The sequence below is a fragment of the Panthera pardus genome, unplaced genomic scaffold (assembly GCF_024362965.1).
Source record: "Panthera pardus isolate Hobbes unplaced genomic scaffold, ASM2436296v1 HiC_scaffold_8, whole genome shotgun sequence".
In the NCBI taxonomy this organism is placed as follows: domain Eukaryota; kingdom Metazoa; phylum Chordata; class Mammalia; order Carnivora; family Felidae; genus Panthera; species Panthera pardus.
This window is the reverse complement of record NW_026527013.1, coordinates 35,316,896-35,332,478: the sequence shown is the minus strand read 5'-3', so window position 1 is coordinate 35,332,478 and position 15,583 is coordinate 35,316,896. Positions and strand designations below refer to the sequence as shown.

At 40.0% G+C, this 15,583-nt stretch overlaps 1 protein-coding gene across 3 annotated transcripts in view; it reads right to left on the bottom strand.

Annotated features, from left to right (window-relative positions):
• Nucleotides 1–15,583, bottom strand: part of TAFA1 (TAFA chemokine like family member 1) — a 505,935-nt gene that overhangs the window by 455,453 nt on the left and 34,899 nt on the right. The gene's annotated exons all lie outside the window — the stretch shown is intronic.

Below are 15,583 nucleotides of genomic sequence, written 5' to 3'. Positions count from 1 at the left end.
CCCTGGTCAACAGGCTGGAAGTACCCAGAATTTAACACCCTCCAGGAGCAGTCCTTCCCAAGGACTCTGAAGGATTGGTAGGCAAACCTCCCAGGGTCCTTACATCTCTACTGGGAAATTTCTGGTGCATGTGTTTTGCCCTACTTTCCAGTTTTCCATGAGAGTAAGATCTGATTGCTTACTGTGGTATCTGGCTTAATAATGTTGTCTTGATTGGCTGTCTTCCCTTCAACATATCATATTATTCACTATACCTTCTGAACAAATCTGGATGGACTCCAGGGTCCACCTCTGCAGCAATAAAACAGTTGGAAATAGGGTGACCAACTATCCCGATTTGCTCAAGATTTAGGGGATTTCGGGAAGGGATTTTCAATGTCAAAACCAAGAAAGTCCTGGAAAAACCATCCCACATTTACCTGAAATTGAGGACTTTTTCCAGGACATGGAACTTTCAGTGCTACTACAGATAGCAGTAGGCAAACCAGCATGAATTTGTCACCCTCACTGGAACACAAAGTCATCCTAGGAAACAAACCTTTAGAATCGGCTTCTGTTGCTAAACCAGCAGAATGGCAATATAACCACCATTGTTGGTACCAAGGTGAATGGTGTGCTATGTCATAATTACTAAAACTGTCACTTGAGGTTGAATTGGGATGGGACAGATAGAAGAGGCCACACCAGTTTGTGCAATCTCTCTAACATTTGAGACATATCACGGCAATGACCAGTGAAGGGTCCCGGGGTTGAAGAGTTGGGTCAGGTACCATAAGGGAGCTGAAAAAAAAAAGAAAATGGCAGAGGCTCAAGTGACCTGAACACCAAACCATGGTACAGTGGGAAAGCCAGAATATCTCTCCAACAACATTTAAAGAAACTCACCTTCTGCAGGTTAAGGGAAGATCATGTTGAAAATTAGGGCTTAGGATGTGATGTGAAAGAATCATTGCAGGGACTGTTTAAGTCACAGTCCCAACAAGCATGCTATGTTATAGTCAGGAACTGATTGAGCAAATGGGGGACCATGAGATATGGGATAGATTCATCTGGGTAAAGGTACCCTGGACACTTAAACCCTCAGACTCCTCTGGACTTCTGGGACTACAGAAATCACCCACACCCCACGGTTAGAAGATAATATTCTCTCCTTGCCTGGAGAGCAAGCAGAAGGTTCGCTTGAGAGAAGGCTTTGCAAGATGATGCCTTCTTTCCTCGAGACCTGCCCTCACCTTCCCATATGTCAGCACCCAGTGTGAAGTTTCACTGGAGAAGTACCAACTTTGCTTCAGGAAGACAAGAATTATTCGGCAATAGAGCTTTAGGACCTGGCTACCCGGTACCTGTAGAAACTGAGTAAACGTGCTCGGTCGTGACTCTTGTGGAGACTACACTGTGAGGTAAGGGAGGGGAACAAACTAAAACCCTGGATGAGGGGCAATTTGTAGCTATCAAGGCACATCCCACATGAGGAAAGCCAGAAACACCAAGAAATTAAAACTCCCCCCTCACACTTCACACTTTTGTGAGCGCACGGGTGCGCACACACACACACACACACACACACACACACACACACACAGACCTATTAATGACTCCTGAGAGTTAATGCATCAATAGCCCCTTCCACCCTCTTGTCTCAGGTGGGCCATTTCTGAGGTGTGTGTTTTACACATTTCCCTGAGTTTCCTCCTGGGATTCAGCTCCAGTCACCCACTGTGGTAGGTGGCTTAGTAATACATCTTCTATGGACTGCTTTCCCTTCCCCTTCTTACCTTCCCACTCCTCAACCACTCAAATAAAATGCCCACGCTTAAATCCTTACCTGAGAGTCTACTTTTGGGAGAACCAAAACCAAAACATGGAGGAAAAGATCTCATTACTAAAATTTTGCAGCACATTCTTTAATCTCTCCTCTTAAAAGTCAAAAGAAGGAAAAAAGAAATACATCTACCCCATTTACGCCAGATTAAATGCTTCTGAATCATAAAATTGTGGCTCCCATTATGTTGTCATTACAGATCTTAGAACACTGGCACACAGTAACTACTTATTAAATATTTGTTCAATAAATAAATAAACAAATGAATGGATGAAAAGATTAACTCCCACCAATTATATAACTCAGGAGCTGGCAAAACTCTGTCCATAAAGGGCTGGATAATGACTATTTTTAGCTTTGCAGGTCACAGAGTCTCCATCCCAGTCGGCCAACTCTGCTGTTGTAATGGGAAAGTACTCACAGAGAACATGTAAACAAATGAGAGTAGCTGTGACCGAACAAATTTTATTTACAAAAAAAACAAAAAAGGCAGTGGGCTGTATCTGGCCGATGTTTGCAAACCATACAAGCCATAGTTTGAAAACTCTGGTGCAAATCAAAATTCAGATCGTACGAAAACTTCAAATGGACAAAGTCCAGAAAAAGTTCGGATTTATCTGATGGCCACTTTTTAAAAACTATATTACTTAAAAACAAAAACAAAAAAACATCTTCTCATTTTTGGTGGCCCTGCTTTGCTGAAAGCTTAATTTGCCATTTGGGTAATTCTATACCACACAAATTACCATAAAATAAAATTCTGCAAAATGAAAGGCAGAGACAGATTCCACTGGATGAAAGTAAAACAAATACATACATTAAAATATGGACACCGAGGGGCGCCTGGGTGGCTCAGTCGGTTAAGCGTCCGACTTCGGCTCAGGTCATGATCTCACGGTCCGTGGGTTTGAGCCCCGCGTCGGGCTCTGGGCTGATGGCTCGGAGCCTGGAGCCTGCTTCCGATTCTGTCTCCCTCTCTCTCTGACCCTCCCCCGTTCATGCTCTGTCTCTCTCTGTCTCAAAAATAAATAAATGTTAAAAAAAAAATTTTTTTTAAATAAAAATAAATAAATAAATAAAATATGGACACCGAGGTTTGGGAGGAAGAATGCAAAGAGATGGAGGAGAGTAGGAGATAGACCTGATTTTGCTTTCATTGCTATTGGAAAAAGTACCAGAAGAATCTACTAACAGCCTACACTCATGCCTTAAATGTGGACACTGTCACTTGTAGAATAAAGTCACTATCACATTTGTCTAAATTTAAATTTTTTAATGTTTTTTATTTATTTTTGAGACAGAGAGAGACAGAGAATGAACAGGGGAGGGGCAGAGAGAGAGGGAGACACAAAATCTGAAGTAGGCTCCAGGCTCCAATCTGTCAGCACAGAGCCCGACGCGGGGCTCGAACTCATGGACTGTGAGATCACGACCTGAGCGGAAGTCAGAAACCCAACCGATTGAGCCACCCAGGCACCCCTCATTTGTCTAAATTTAAATAGGCAATCTACTGGGAGTGCAACTTGAAACAATTCTCAGTAGGATTTCCTTTGGCTCTCTGGTCTAAATAAGGTCCCACCCCGACCTAGCACCCTGTTTCACATCACGTCGCTTTATTTCTGTCATTTACTTCTGTCCTCATCATCTGAAATGTTTGCATGTTTGAAAATTGTCTGGGCTAGGAATCGTCTGAGAGAATTTGTGAAGACTTTGGAATGAACCACAATAACTGCTGTAGAATGCTAGATGCTGTCTAACGGATCCTCCAGGGATAATACGATTGTGTGGAGTATATACCTTTCATTGTCTTTCACCAATCTATTTTGCAACTCTGAGAAGAAAAAGTTAAATTATAGACAGTGCTGGTGAAATCAATGCATTCTTCAGAGAGCAAGGCAAAAGCTACCTGCTCATGGCAATGCAAATGAATAGCATGCCAAAGATATGATAATTCTTCGTAAATCCAATTCCCATTCAAACTAAGTATCAAATATTACTGGTTCCCTAATTAAAGAGTTAAATAAAATCTTTGATGTGCTTTCATTCTGTGTGTGGGAGTCATGGTTTTCCCTCTTCAAAAATTAAGTAATGCTAGACACAAGATTCAGAACCTGATAGGAGACTTTGTTTGTTCACTGTTGTGCCAGGCACATAGAAGGAACTCAATAGATAACTGTTGGCTGAATGAATACATGATCAAATAAATGAATAAATAAAATAAATGGAGATGATGCAACAGGAGAGAAAGCCAGGGGACAGGTCTGGTTAGGATATAACTTTTAGGAATGTCCTGTAAGAGTATACAAGCTGTGCATAGTTCAAGAGCTCCCCATCAAGGCTCTGTGTCCTGCTTTATGGAGATTATTTCCTCAGAGTAAAAGATCCCTTTCTTTATACCCCAAAGGTTCCACATGGACCAGGGGAAGATGCAAGAACAGTGTAAGGACATTGGAAGAACCAAGGAGTCATGGAAATCTAGGGAGATTCAGGTGTAAGCTGAGCCCCCAAAATAAAAAAGGCTGTCATTGAGAAGGGATATATTGATGGAGATGGCCTATTTAGAGCTGCAATTTTTTTAATACAAATTCTCTAGCAAATTCATCTGTCAAGTTGAGAGAAGATCTCAACACTTAAAAAATAAGAGAAAGAAGAGTTCATGGTGATTTCTCGACAGTGAAGAGCTATTAACAATCACTCCAATGTGGTGCAATTCAGAACAAAAAGCATTTTGAAATGGGACAGTCCATTTCAAAAATCATGCTGTCATAATATTAGAAGTTAAACAGGTATAAATAATAGCCTTGCATTCTTCTCATTGCCAGATAGCTCGGTAATTTATGGAGAAAAGTCTTCCTTAAATCACAACATAGATGATGGATTGGGGAGGCTGCCCTTCATCATCTCAAATGCTGTCCTAGATTGATAGAAAGATAAGGAATGTAAAGAACATCATTTGTATTGTTAGAAAGATTCTTCAACAGTTAAAATTGTTTTAGAAGAAAATGAAGTATGTGGTTTTGTCAACCAGGCACCTGGCATATTTTTTTTTAAATGATAGTGTCATTCAAAAAATAACACTCCACACCTAAATCTATTTATCTTGACAAAATATTCCCATGCATCTTTTTGAAGCCTATGAAGCTGACAAATCATGATGACAATTTAAAAATCATCTGAAATACTGTGACATACACAGTACCAAATGTTAGAGGGTAAAAGTTCAGAAGTGACATATCCAATCTAAACCAGGTTTTCTCACTCTCAGCACTAGTGACATTTGGGGCCAGATAAATCTTTGTTGTATAGAACTATTCTGTGCATTGTAGAATGGTTAGCAGTATCCTTGCCCCTACCTACAAGGTGCAAGGAGTCCCCTCTCCCCCAGTAAGGAGAAACAAAAAATCTTTAGATATTGCCAAATAATCCTTGAGAAGCAAGTCACCCCTATTTAAGAACTACCGATTTAAGCCTAGGAAGTTATAACAGTTTAGTCAAATGTAACTGGCAAATATTTGTGCCAGACCCAAATCTTACCAAGGATCTCAAGAACTATCATGTTATCTTTCCCCAATAGAATTCCAGCGGAATCTTCCAATGAGAAAGCAAAGTAGTAGTAGAAATCAAAATTAACGTAATGGAAACATCTATTAAGTTCTGTCTGTCAAACACTGTGCTAAACTGGATGTGGATTAATGCATTTAACCCCCGTAAGAACCCTAGGAGGCAGACATTCTTATCATGTCCATTCTGCAGATGAGAAAACCGAGGGCTGGAGAGAAGAAATGCTTTGCATAAAGTCACCAAAGCAGAAAGAACACCAGCTGAGGTCCAAAACCAGGCAGGCTGACACAGACACTACTTGTAATGTCCACGCTCTATGGTCTCCTGTGAAGTCAACCCTGTTCTTTATCACACGTTAGACAGCTGTGGAAAAAGATACTTGGGCTTATGGGAGAAACAATGGTCTAGGGGTCAGATCCAACCCATAACCTGTTTTAGTAAGTCAAGTTTTATTGAAACACAGCCATGCTCATTCACTTACATTTTCTCTAAGGGGGCTTTCACTCTAGAAAGCCAGGTTGAGTAGTATAGACAGACACCATAGGGCTCACAAAGATGAAAACTCTACTACCTTGATTTTCCATAAGAAGTTTGTTATTGATGCTGACCCCTGCTTTAGAGGCTGAGGATCTGGCTTCCCGAGGGGTAGGTGATAGAGCCTGAACTTGAATGCAGCCCAATTCCATGCCCTGGCTCTAACCCACAGGGCTCTTTTGAGCACCACAATAGGCATGGCCCCAGCTCAGAGCTAGGGCTTACTATGTGCCCGGCACTCCACTAAGCACCACATGGAAACTCACTTAAAGTAACCCAATGAAGTATTAGGATGTGTCATCACAGATGCTGTTAGTGCCCAGCCCATAGCCCCCCAGCTTTCACATCTACACACTGAGGGCTTTTCTTTCCTTGCTTTGGGAGCACATTTGGTCCAAACACAGGGAAAGTGGGAAGTGCCAGGAAATAACTGACACAAAAGCAACCATCAAAGGCTTAGCGATACATTTCTGAGAGTCTTTTCCCTGGAATGGGACAAATTTGAGGTCTCTTCTACACTCACACCAAGTTCCCAGTTGTAGGTTTAATAACACGGCCTTTATTGACTTTTTCCTCTCCCTCTCTTACTTCCCCATTTTCCAACCCATGTTTCCTGGAAACGTTTCCCAAATAAACGACTTGCACTTGAATTCCAATGTCAGAATCCGTATTTGAGGGAACTAAAATCAAGATATGCCATTTTTCTCAGCAGAAAACTAAGGCCCAGAGAGGTTATGCAACTACCCCAAATCCACACACTGGGAATTGGTGGTATCAGGATTTGAACCAGGCCGTCCAGCTGGCTCCAGAGTCCATACCCTTTAACAAAGCACTCCCAAGTAACAGCCATTTTGGGGACATCTGGATATTTCTGCTATTCTTTCTCTACTTTTCAGGAAAAATAAATAATCATGAACACCCAGAATTTATTCAGGGAGAAATAGAAGTCATTTCAGGGGGAAAACACACACAGAGAGAGCATTCTCTCAGCTTCCTCCCCTCCCTATCTACGGGGGAGAGTCAATTTCTGTCTCAAAACCCACGACAGGGGGACAGAGGCAAACTTTTTTCTCTTTCGCATCTTAGAAAGTCACATCTATATACTCCCTTTGCTTGTGCTCCATTACCAGCCTTACCCAAAATTTTCCCGCAAGCTCCACGTAAACAATCAGAATTCCCATTTCCCCAGGCCTTCTAATAAATATGAAAGCTCTGTCCAGATTCCATTACTGAGACATAGAATCCGTGTGGGCCTACCAACGCAAATTATGTTTCTATTCCTCTTCAGTGTAGAAAAAGACTGCCATTCTCTTTTCTCTTAGGGATTAAAAAAATTTGATTGATTTACCACGGCCATAATCCCTCAACCACAGCCTACAGTCCTCAAATAATGAGAGACATTGAAATCCCTCTGCCTGTCATGCATACATCCTGCCTAGGGGCTGAATAAAGGCTGCTCCTCAGGGGAAAAGTCCTTCTTCAGTAGAGACCCTTGACTTGCCCCTATCTTAGACACTTTAGGCAAAGGTTTGGGGTTTCTTTTCTTTCCATAACCTATGTGTTATAAAAAGGAAATTTATGGGAAGATGAGTGGCTAGAAAGAGAAAATGCGGAAATAAGCCAGGGCCAATACAAATAGTTATACATTGTGGACCATGTGATCGGGGCTCCCTCGAATTGATTGCTCAGTGAAAACTCTGGCCAACTATAGGTAGCATCCCTGCCTTAAGACCATCTCCAAGGTTCATAAACCTCATATGTATCTGTCTTGCCCAGTACATTCTTACAATCATAACTACTATATTATTCAGTATCATTGATTTCAGAGTACCAGAGTGCTTCTTTGTGGCAGTTACAGAGTACTCAAAAATAGCACTTATATTTCATAAAGTAGGAAGAAAAGAAAGAAGGTAGTTCAAAGTTTTGATACCTTCATGATTTTAAGATATCTAGACTCTGTGTTGATTTCTCTGGAATTACCTTGGCTTCCGCCTCACGGTCAAAGGATGGCTGCTGAAGCCAGCTCTAAACATCATCTCTCATAAACAGTTGGCCATCTTAATGCATTCACATGGTCTGAGTGACCCTGTTAGTAACTGAGTCCCCCTCTTTTGAAATAAAGTGTTGGAGTCAGAATCTTAGGTTTCTGAGCTTTGCAGGGCTATTTCAAATCTAGAATCACCCAGTAGTTGGTGTCTTCTTGAAGCCTGGTTCTTTTGTTCCTAACATATAAATTTTTCTAATATATCCCTATCCCCCACAACTTAATATAACTTGAGTGAGTTTCTGTTCCTTGTAAACAAATCATTTAAACAACTCAGTTGGCTGCTACTAGAAAAGGATGTTTCTGCCACCACAGTTTGAACCCAGCGAAATCACAGAGCATTTCAAAGAAAGAACAGAAACTGTTAATTCTGGTGCATTCCCGAGATGAGGGTTTTCAGTCCTCTTTAAAAGTACCTGCTACCCATATAAAATAACTTTTCCCTTGTAGCTTTCCATGAAGATTCAGCCGACTATGTTATTTCTTTGTGATGAACCCCTTCTTGAACTTACTTTTTTTTCTCATATTTGCTGTGTGTTTTATTTCCCCTGGAAGATTGTGTCAGAATTATTTCATACCTGGGTTCATTTATGTTAGTATACGTCACCATCTGATGAGGGTTGTTTCGAATTTCTATACCAGCTTCCTATGCTGAAAGAGATGATAGTACCCATATCACACCCTAGAGTTACCTGAAGGAGAAGTAAACTCTGGGATGAAGGAAGCTACAATACTTTCAAGGGCCTATTTACCGTGTCTTTGTTTTGAGGAAGAATTGTTTTACACTCTGCAGTCAGTCACCTAAATATAAACCTATCATCATAGGCAACAAATTCCGAAAGAAAATATCTAGACCCGCATTTCAATTTTTCGGTTTAGTACCGAAACTAAATAAAGATATGGATTTGTTTCAAATCCTGAAAACCACTGCCAAAATAACTATGCTACTCAACACCGTGGTTGCACAAGTGAGTATCCCCCATGGGAATATGGCTTACGTAAATAATGGGGACAAGAGAAAAATGAAGGAATTACTGTAAATCTAAGAGGAACAGTAAACTTATTAGGTAAAATATGCTGTCAATGGGACAAGTTAATTAAAACTTGTCACTAAACTAATTCCCAAAACTTTAGTAATTAACTTATGGCAATATCACCAGAACACTACTGCAGATTCTTTACAGTTGATAATCATCTATGAATGAAATCTTCTGTAGGATATAAGGTGTGCTCCACCATAAGAATGTTCCCCTTTATTAATTTTGGCACCTCATTTTAAAAATGGAATAAAACTTGGAAAATAATAAAATGAATAATTAGAAAGTTGAAAAGACTTAAGAGACAACCTATGAGCTGACGAATAAGCAATATGTGATACATAATAAGTACAAATCACCTGTGCCATCATTCCCCTCTCCAGTGCTCGTGTTAGACATAATAAATCTGAGCTGGCTGGTCCCATAGCTCAGAGGAATGCCTCCCAGCCAAGATCAACTGACTCTTGGTTGCATAAGTAGGCCAGCTAAGATCAGTTGTAAGGTGCCCGCAGTTAATCCAAAGAAGCCTGAATGGGGAAGAAGCCAATACTTTATACCCTGTGATTATGTGGATATTTGTTACACAGCAGTAGCTGACTGATATAATTATGCATAAGATAATGATGATTACTATCTCAAGAACTTCTATATGCCAGGCATTTTGCCATTTTATGTCTAATCTTCGCAAAAGATCTGCAACAGTATTCTTATTTCCCATTTTAGAGAATCAGGAATGAGATCCAGAAAATTTTAAAACTTGCCCAAGGTCTAACACCCAGTAAATGGCTGGTCTATGGTTTGAACTTGTAGATTCCAAAATCCATGTTCTTTCTTAAATACCATACTTACTCTCTCTTTTCATCTCCTATCTAGCTATCAATATCAATATATCTATTGATATATTTCTATTATATTTCTATTCTATTGATATATTTCTATTATATTTCTATTTCTATATTTCTATATATATTGATATATTTCTATATTTCTATATTTCAAAGCCAGAAGGAAGTTTGCAAAGGGAAAATAGTAGGACGTGTGGTCCAGGAGAGGACCAGAGGCTGTGTTATCCAGGGCCACTCAGCTCACTCTAGCAAGTTCCGATTTTACTCTGAGCAAGATGGAGGGCCATGAAAAGGGGAGTGCAGAATGTGCTCGTTCATATAGTCACTCAGCAGATATTAATAAGCACTTCACTAGACAACTAGGGTTTCAATGGTGAGCAATGAAAGGACAAAGTCCCTACCATTGTTGACTTTACAATGCAGGGGACAAGAACAAAATACGAATTAAAGAGCCAAAAGGGTACCTGCCGGGCTCAGTGGGTTGAGTGGCCGACTTTGGCTCAGGTCATGATCTCACAGTTATGGGTGTGGGTCCTGCATTGGGCTCTGTGGTGATAGCTCAGAACCTGGAGCCTGCTTCCGACTCTTTGTCTCTCTCTGCCCCTCCCCTGTTCCCTCTCTCTCTCTCTTTCCCCTTCTCTCTCTCAAAAATAAACATTTAAAAAAAATTTTAAAGAGCCAAAAACAAAAATATAACTGACATTAGTACTACAAGGGAAGAGTACATAATACATTGAGCACCCGAAGTAGAAACAGATTGAAGGAATGATTGGATGAATGAATGAACAAGATGCTAGAAAAGATTCCCATCCAAATCTAAGGGCATGGCATGCTTGTTATACATGATCAAAGAGTAGAATCCTAAAATTCAGGGCTATGAATGTTCTCACCTTTATGTCTGAGTCAAAAGGGTGGCTGGAAAGATGGGGAAGGGGGTTCTAGATCAGAAAACGAGAATGAGTTTTCCTTGAAGCATCCCTGTGTGCGTCCCGTAGAAATAACGTACTTCAAAAGAAATACCATCACCAACAACGTAGGCAGCTTTTGACTCTGGCAAACACCATCAAAGAGCCCATATATTAGAATGACCCAAGAAAAAGAAATATAAGAGAGAAAAAAAAATGTTTAAATCCTACAAGCATCCCCAGCTTCTTTTTAGGATTTGCATGGAAAAAAGCAAAACTCAAGCCTTACTTTTAAGATGCTAGAGAAAAAGAACTCATAGAAAATTCTATGAATAATGAACTTGGATTTTTATTTTTCATGTTGTGGATTCTGCTTTTTCTTCGCCAGGAAGAGAAATATCAATTACTTTGAAGAATTCTGATATTTATTAAAGGAAATGAGTAGTTTCTGAGATAGACTAGACATTTGTATGTTTTGGCTTGGCTAATCTTTTAATTATCTTTCAAAACACACATTGAAATAAATATATACGCATCTCACCAAAAATAATAATGTATGAGTAATTTCTTAGAAAATCAATACTATTGACTCATATACGTGGATAGTTCTTTACTTTTGAAGGAAATTCTTTTAGACAGTTAATCTTTCAATCAATTCTTAAAAATACTTCTCCCACCCCAAACAGAAGAACTCAAAGAGACTCAGGGGAGGAACCTGGGTGGATCTAAAGTGAAGAGAAATGAGAATTCAAAGAAAATATTTATTTACTTCTTTTGAGAGAGAGAGAGAGAGAGAGAGAGACAAAGACAGCGAAAGAGAGAGAGAGTATGAGCAGGGGAGGGGTGGAAAGAGGGGGAAAGAGAGAATCCCAAGCAGGCTCCACATCCAGTGTGAAGCTCTACAAAGGGTTCAGTCTCAAAAACCGTGAGATCATGACCTGAACTGAAATCAAGAGGGAGACACTTGACTGACTGAGCCAACCACCCAACCCCTTTTGAGAAGACAGTTTTATCAGTTCCTTCTCACCTTCCACCATCACCACCTTCCCCTTCCAGCAAGTTAATACCCGAGTCATGCAGCAATTGGTTGGCAAAAGTCAGAACCTGCTAGTTTTTTTTGTTTCTGTTTTTGTTTGGTTGTTTTTACAGAAAACACTCCACTCTCCTGTTAACACATAAATGCAGAACAGCACAATGTAAGTGGTTACTGAAGTGGAAATTAATGTACTCCTGAAGTTTCAGGGACCTGAACCAGAGTCACCAGCCTCTGTGCCTCTCATGTGTAAAACAGGAGAAAAACAGTATTCTTCTAAGAGATGTGCTGATTAAATAAATACGCAGATATCTAGGTTATGCACAAGTACAGCTAGTACTCCATTTAAATATAAATATGTAAAAATCAATGTTCCCATTAATCAAAATTGAAAACAGTATTTGCTCTGCATAAAGTCAGAGAAATGTAATCACTATACCAACGTGAAGGATTATTACTATCTCAAACATGCATGAAAAATACATGTTGCTTAGGTTCTCAGACAAGAAGTTAAGGCGATAAGCAGAACATCCCATAGGTTCACAGTAGGTGAAATAGAATAGAGTAAGAGAAGAGCAGCCATAAAACTGGGGATGGTGTGGTCTGTAGTGAATTCCAGACAATCATGGGAAAATGAAGGCTCCCTGTAGCCAGATCTGCCAATTCTCTCAGAGAGGCTACAACTCTAGCTTTTTTTCTGAATTTTTATAATATTGGCAAGTAATTAAAATGTTTTCAATATGATTACAATACTGAGGGCATCCAGCAAAACCTCTCTGTGATAAATGTTTACAACCTCCAGTCTAGGTCATTAGTTTTCAAACCATGCTACGTATAAGATCCAGAGCTGGGCTGGAAGATTCAGACTCATGCCTGTATTCAATGGACCACAAGTTGGGTTTACTATCCAAGGTGAACTGCCTTTCACCAGAGTAACTCAAATTTTATCTTTTAGATGTTGAACTTCTAGATAAGAAGCATTTTGAATCAATGGATTAAGTGCTTGTAAAATGGTGGGAAAACATTGGTCTGTAGAGAAGAGAGTATGGTTTTTTTGCCCACTTTGGACTGGGAGCTGGCCTGTGTCTGTCCTATTTCTCCACACAGCCCCAGCACCTAGCAGAATGCCCAACACAGTAGACAGTCGACACCTGTTTTTCAAAGAATGAATGATGAAACCAGCAAAGTGTTAAGTTCCAAAGCTTTTCAATCCAGGTTCATTTTCTGGACCTCCCCACACTTAGGTTATTCCTATAGGGAAAATGGGAGACAAAAAAATGTGTACTTCACAGGGATACAGCAAAGATGCATGAAATAACCTATATGGGCAGATTCAGGTTCTCATTACGAATGTTTCCAGACAACTCAAGGGCATATATGTGTGTTCTCTGACTTTAACCCATGTATAAATTCTTGGAGAGCAGACAAACTGAATTTTGGCAAACCAAGTAAGTTAGTTTCAATATTTTTTAGCCGGATTCTTTCACAAGCAAAGAGGGTATGTTTTATGTAAAAAGAACCTCAACAAGGCACTTTTGGGAATATGAACAACAACACAGGATGGAGGGGAGAAAGAGGTACTGGAATAAAAGTTTTTTGGTTTTGAATTACAGATTTCTTTATAGTGAAGCACATGCCTTTTTAATTCCCAGCCATAATACTTGCAAATGTTATCATTCATTTTGTGAAAATGCTTTAAAAGATATAATCATGAAATAATCAATTTGTATGATTGCAATAATCCTTGATGTATTGGAAGAAACAGAGGCATTGACGTAATATGAGTTTCAAAATAATTTCTGAATTTGCATAATCCATAAATGTGCAGAGGTTGAGGACACTGGAATCTTCATTAGGGATGTGCTACTAAAGGGGAAAAAAAGTTGTTAAGAAGGGTAGGAATTTGCTATTCTCCTCAGAAAACAAAATGAACTTTCCTCTTATACAAATTAATTTGCCACAGACACTTGGACAAATGTAAATGGTAAATGACAACAACCATGGTTCTGAAACTTTCGCGCTCATCAAAATCTCCTGGAAAGCTTGTTAAAACATATCGCTAAGTCCCATCCCAGAGATTCTGACTTGGTAGATGTGGAGGAGGGAGGGTCCAAGACTGTGCACGTTGAACAAACTCCCAGGTGATACAGATGCTGTGGGTATAATGACCACACCTTGTGAGCCACTGGACACGAGGAAAGCATAACACTGTTTTCAAAATAAAGCTGTGGTAGCTCTGGATAAATCATTCATCCACCATTGGAACACCAGCAAAAATTACATCCTGCTTAGTGCTATAAAAGACATTTTCTTGGACACACAGGTTGCATTCAGCTTCAGAGTCATTAAAGCAGTGACTGAGTTTCTTGACTCAATTCACTTGAAACCCACCTAGAGGAGCCATGAACCTCCCCTGGGAGAATGTTAAAGAGTTGGGTTGTGTATCAGGAGAGCCAAAGAGTGTTTCAAGATAATTAAAGTGAATGGCTGACTCAGCAGGAGAGGAAGCTAAAAAGGTATAAAAACAGCTTTGCAGAACTGAACCACAGAGAAGGTGAGCAACGTTGCCTTGCAATAAGCGTTTTTCACAAGAAACCACAGAACCAAGACGCAGGATCCAGGTAAAAGTGTTAAAAGAATAATTTGACATTGTTTCTCAAAAATACTTATTGAAGCATAAACACAAATGCACAAGAAGGTGGCACAAGGATGCCGTAGCAGGTGGTCTCCACGTCCTGCCCACATCCTTTCTAAAAACACTGTTCCCGAACACCCAGAGCTTCCTTCGGTGAGCACTAGATTGAGAACTTGCTGTGGACATGAATGCAAAGTCATGCTCAGCCCAATCACAGGACAAGTCAGAAGTGCTCTGGAGTCAGTACTCCAAGATTAACCCATAGCCAATGATAAACTGAAGTTGGTGGAGTCCTACCTCAAATAGGATTTCTCTGAGGCATGTTCTACACAACCCCCAGAAGGCCCCAAGGGGACTGAGTCCCACTTGTCCCAAGCAATGATCCCAAGCAACGCTTATGGGAACAATACCGTTGGCTCCCCTCCCTTTCCAGTCTTATTTCCCCACTCTCATACTGGTCTCTCCTAAGATCACCAGTCACCTCCAAGTGAACTATCTGACCTTAATCCTTGTTTCAAGGTCTTCATCTGGAGAAATCCAGCTGTTCACCAAAACCTTGTTTAAAATAATTAGAAAGAGGGGGCAGATGGCTGGGTTGATCAGCAGAGCAGGCAACTCTTAATCTTGGGGTAATGAGTTCAAGCCTCACACTGGATGTAGAGATCACTAAAAGAAGAAGAAGAAGAAGAAGAAGGAGAAGAAGAAGAAGGAGAAGAAGAAGAAGAAGGAGGAGGAGGAGGAGGAGGGGGAGGGGGAGGGGGGGAGGGGGAGGAAGAGGAAAGAAAAATGAATTGCCCATTATTGTGTATCTGTAAGATGAAATCCAACATAATCACTGAGTGGGCAGAGATATGTAGAATAGTAAGAATAACATTGTTTAAGTTAAATAAAATATATACACACAAACTGATAGTATATACTTTTATGAATTCATATATATCATGGAAAGGCTGAGAAAATGATGAGAAAAATTCAAATCCACCAATAACTAGGACCCTCCCTTCAAGGAAATGTGTTTGATAAAGAGTACTTGGGCCTTATTTGTAATGTTTCCATTTTTACATGGTAAATATATCTATGTATTATCTTGTAGGCATAATTTCTAATATTGATAGGAGTGAAATCACTCATCGATGCTCCTGTGGAAAACATTAAAAGTTTGAGACT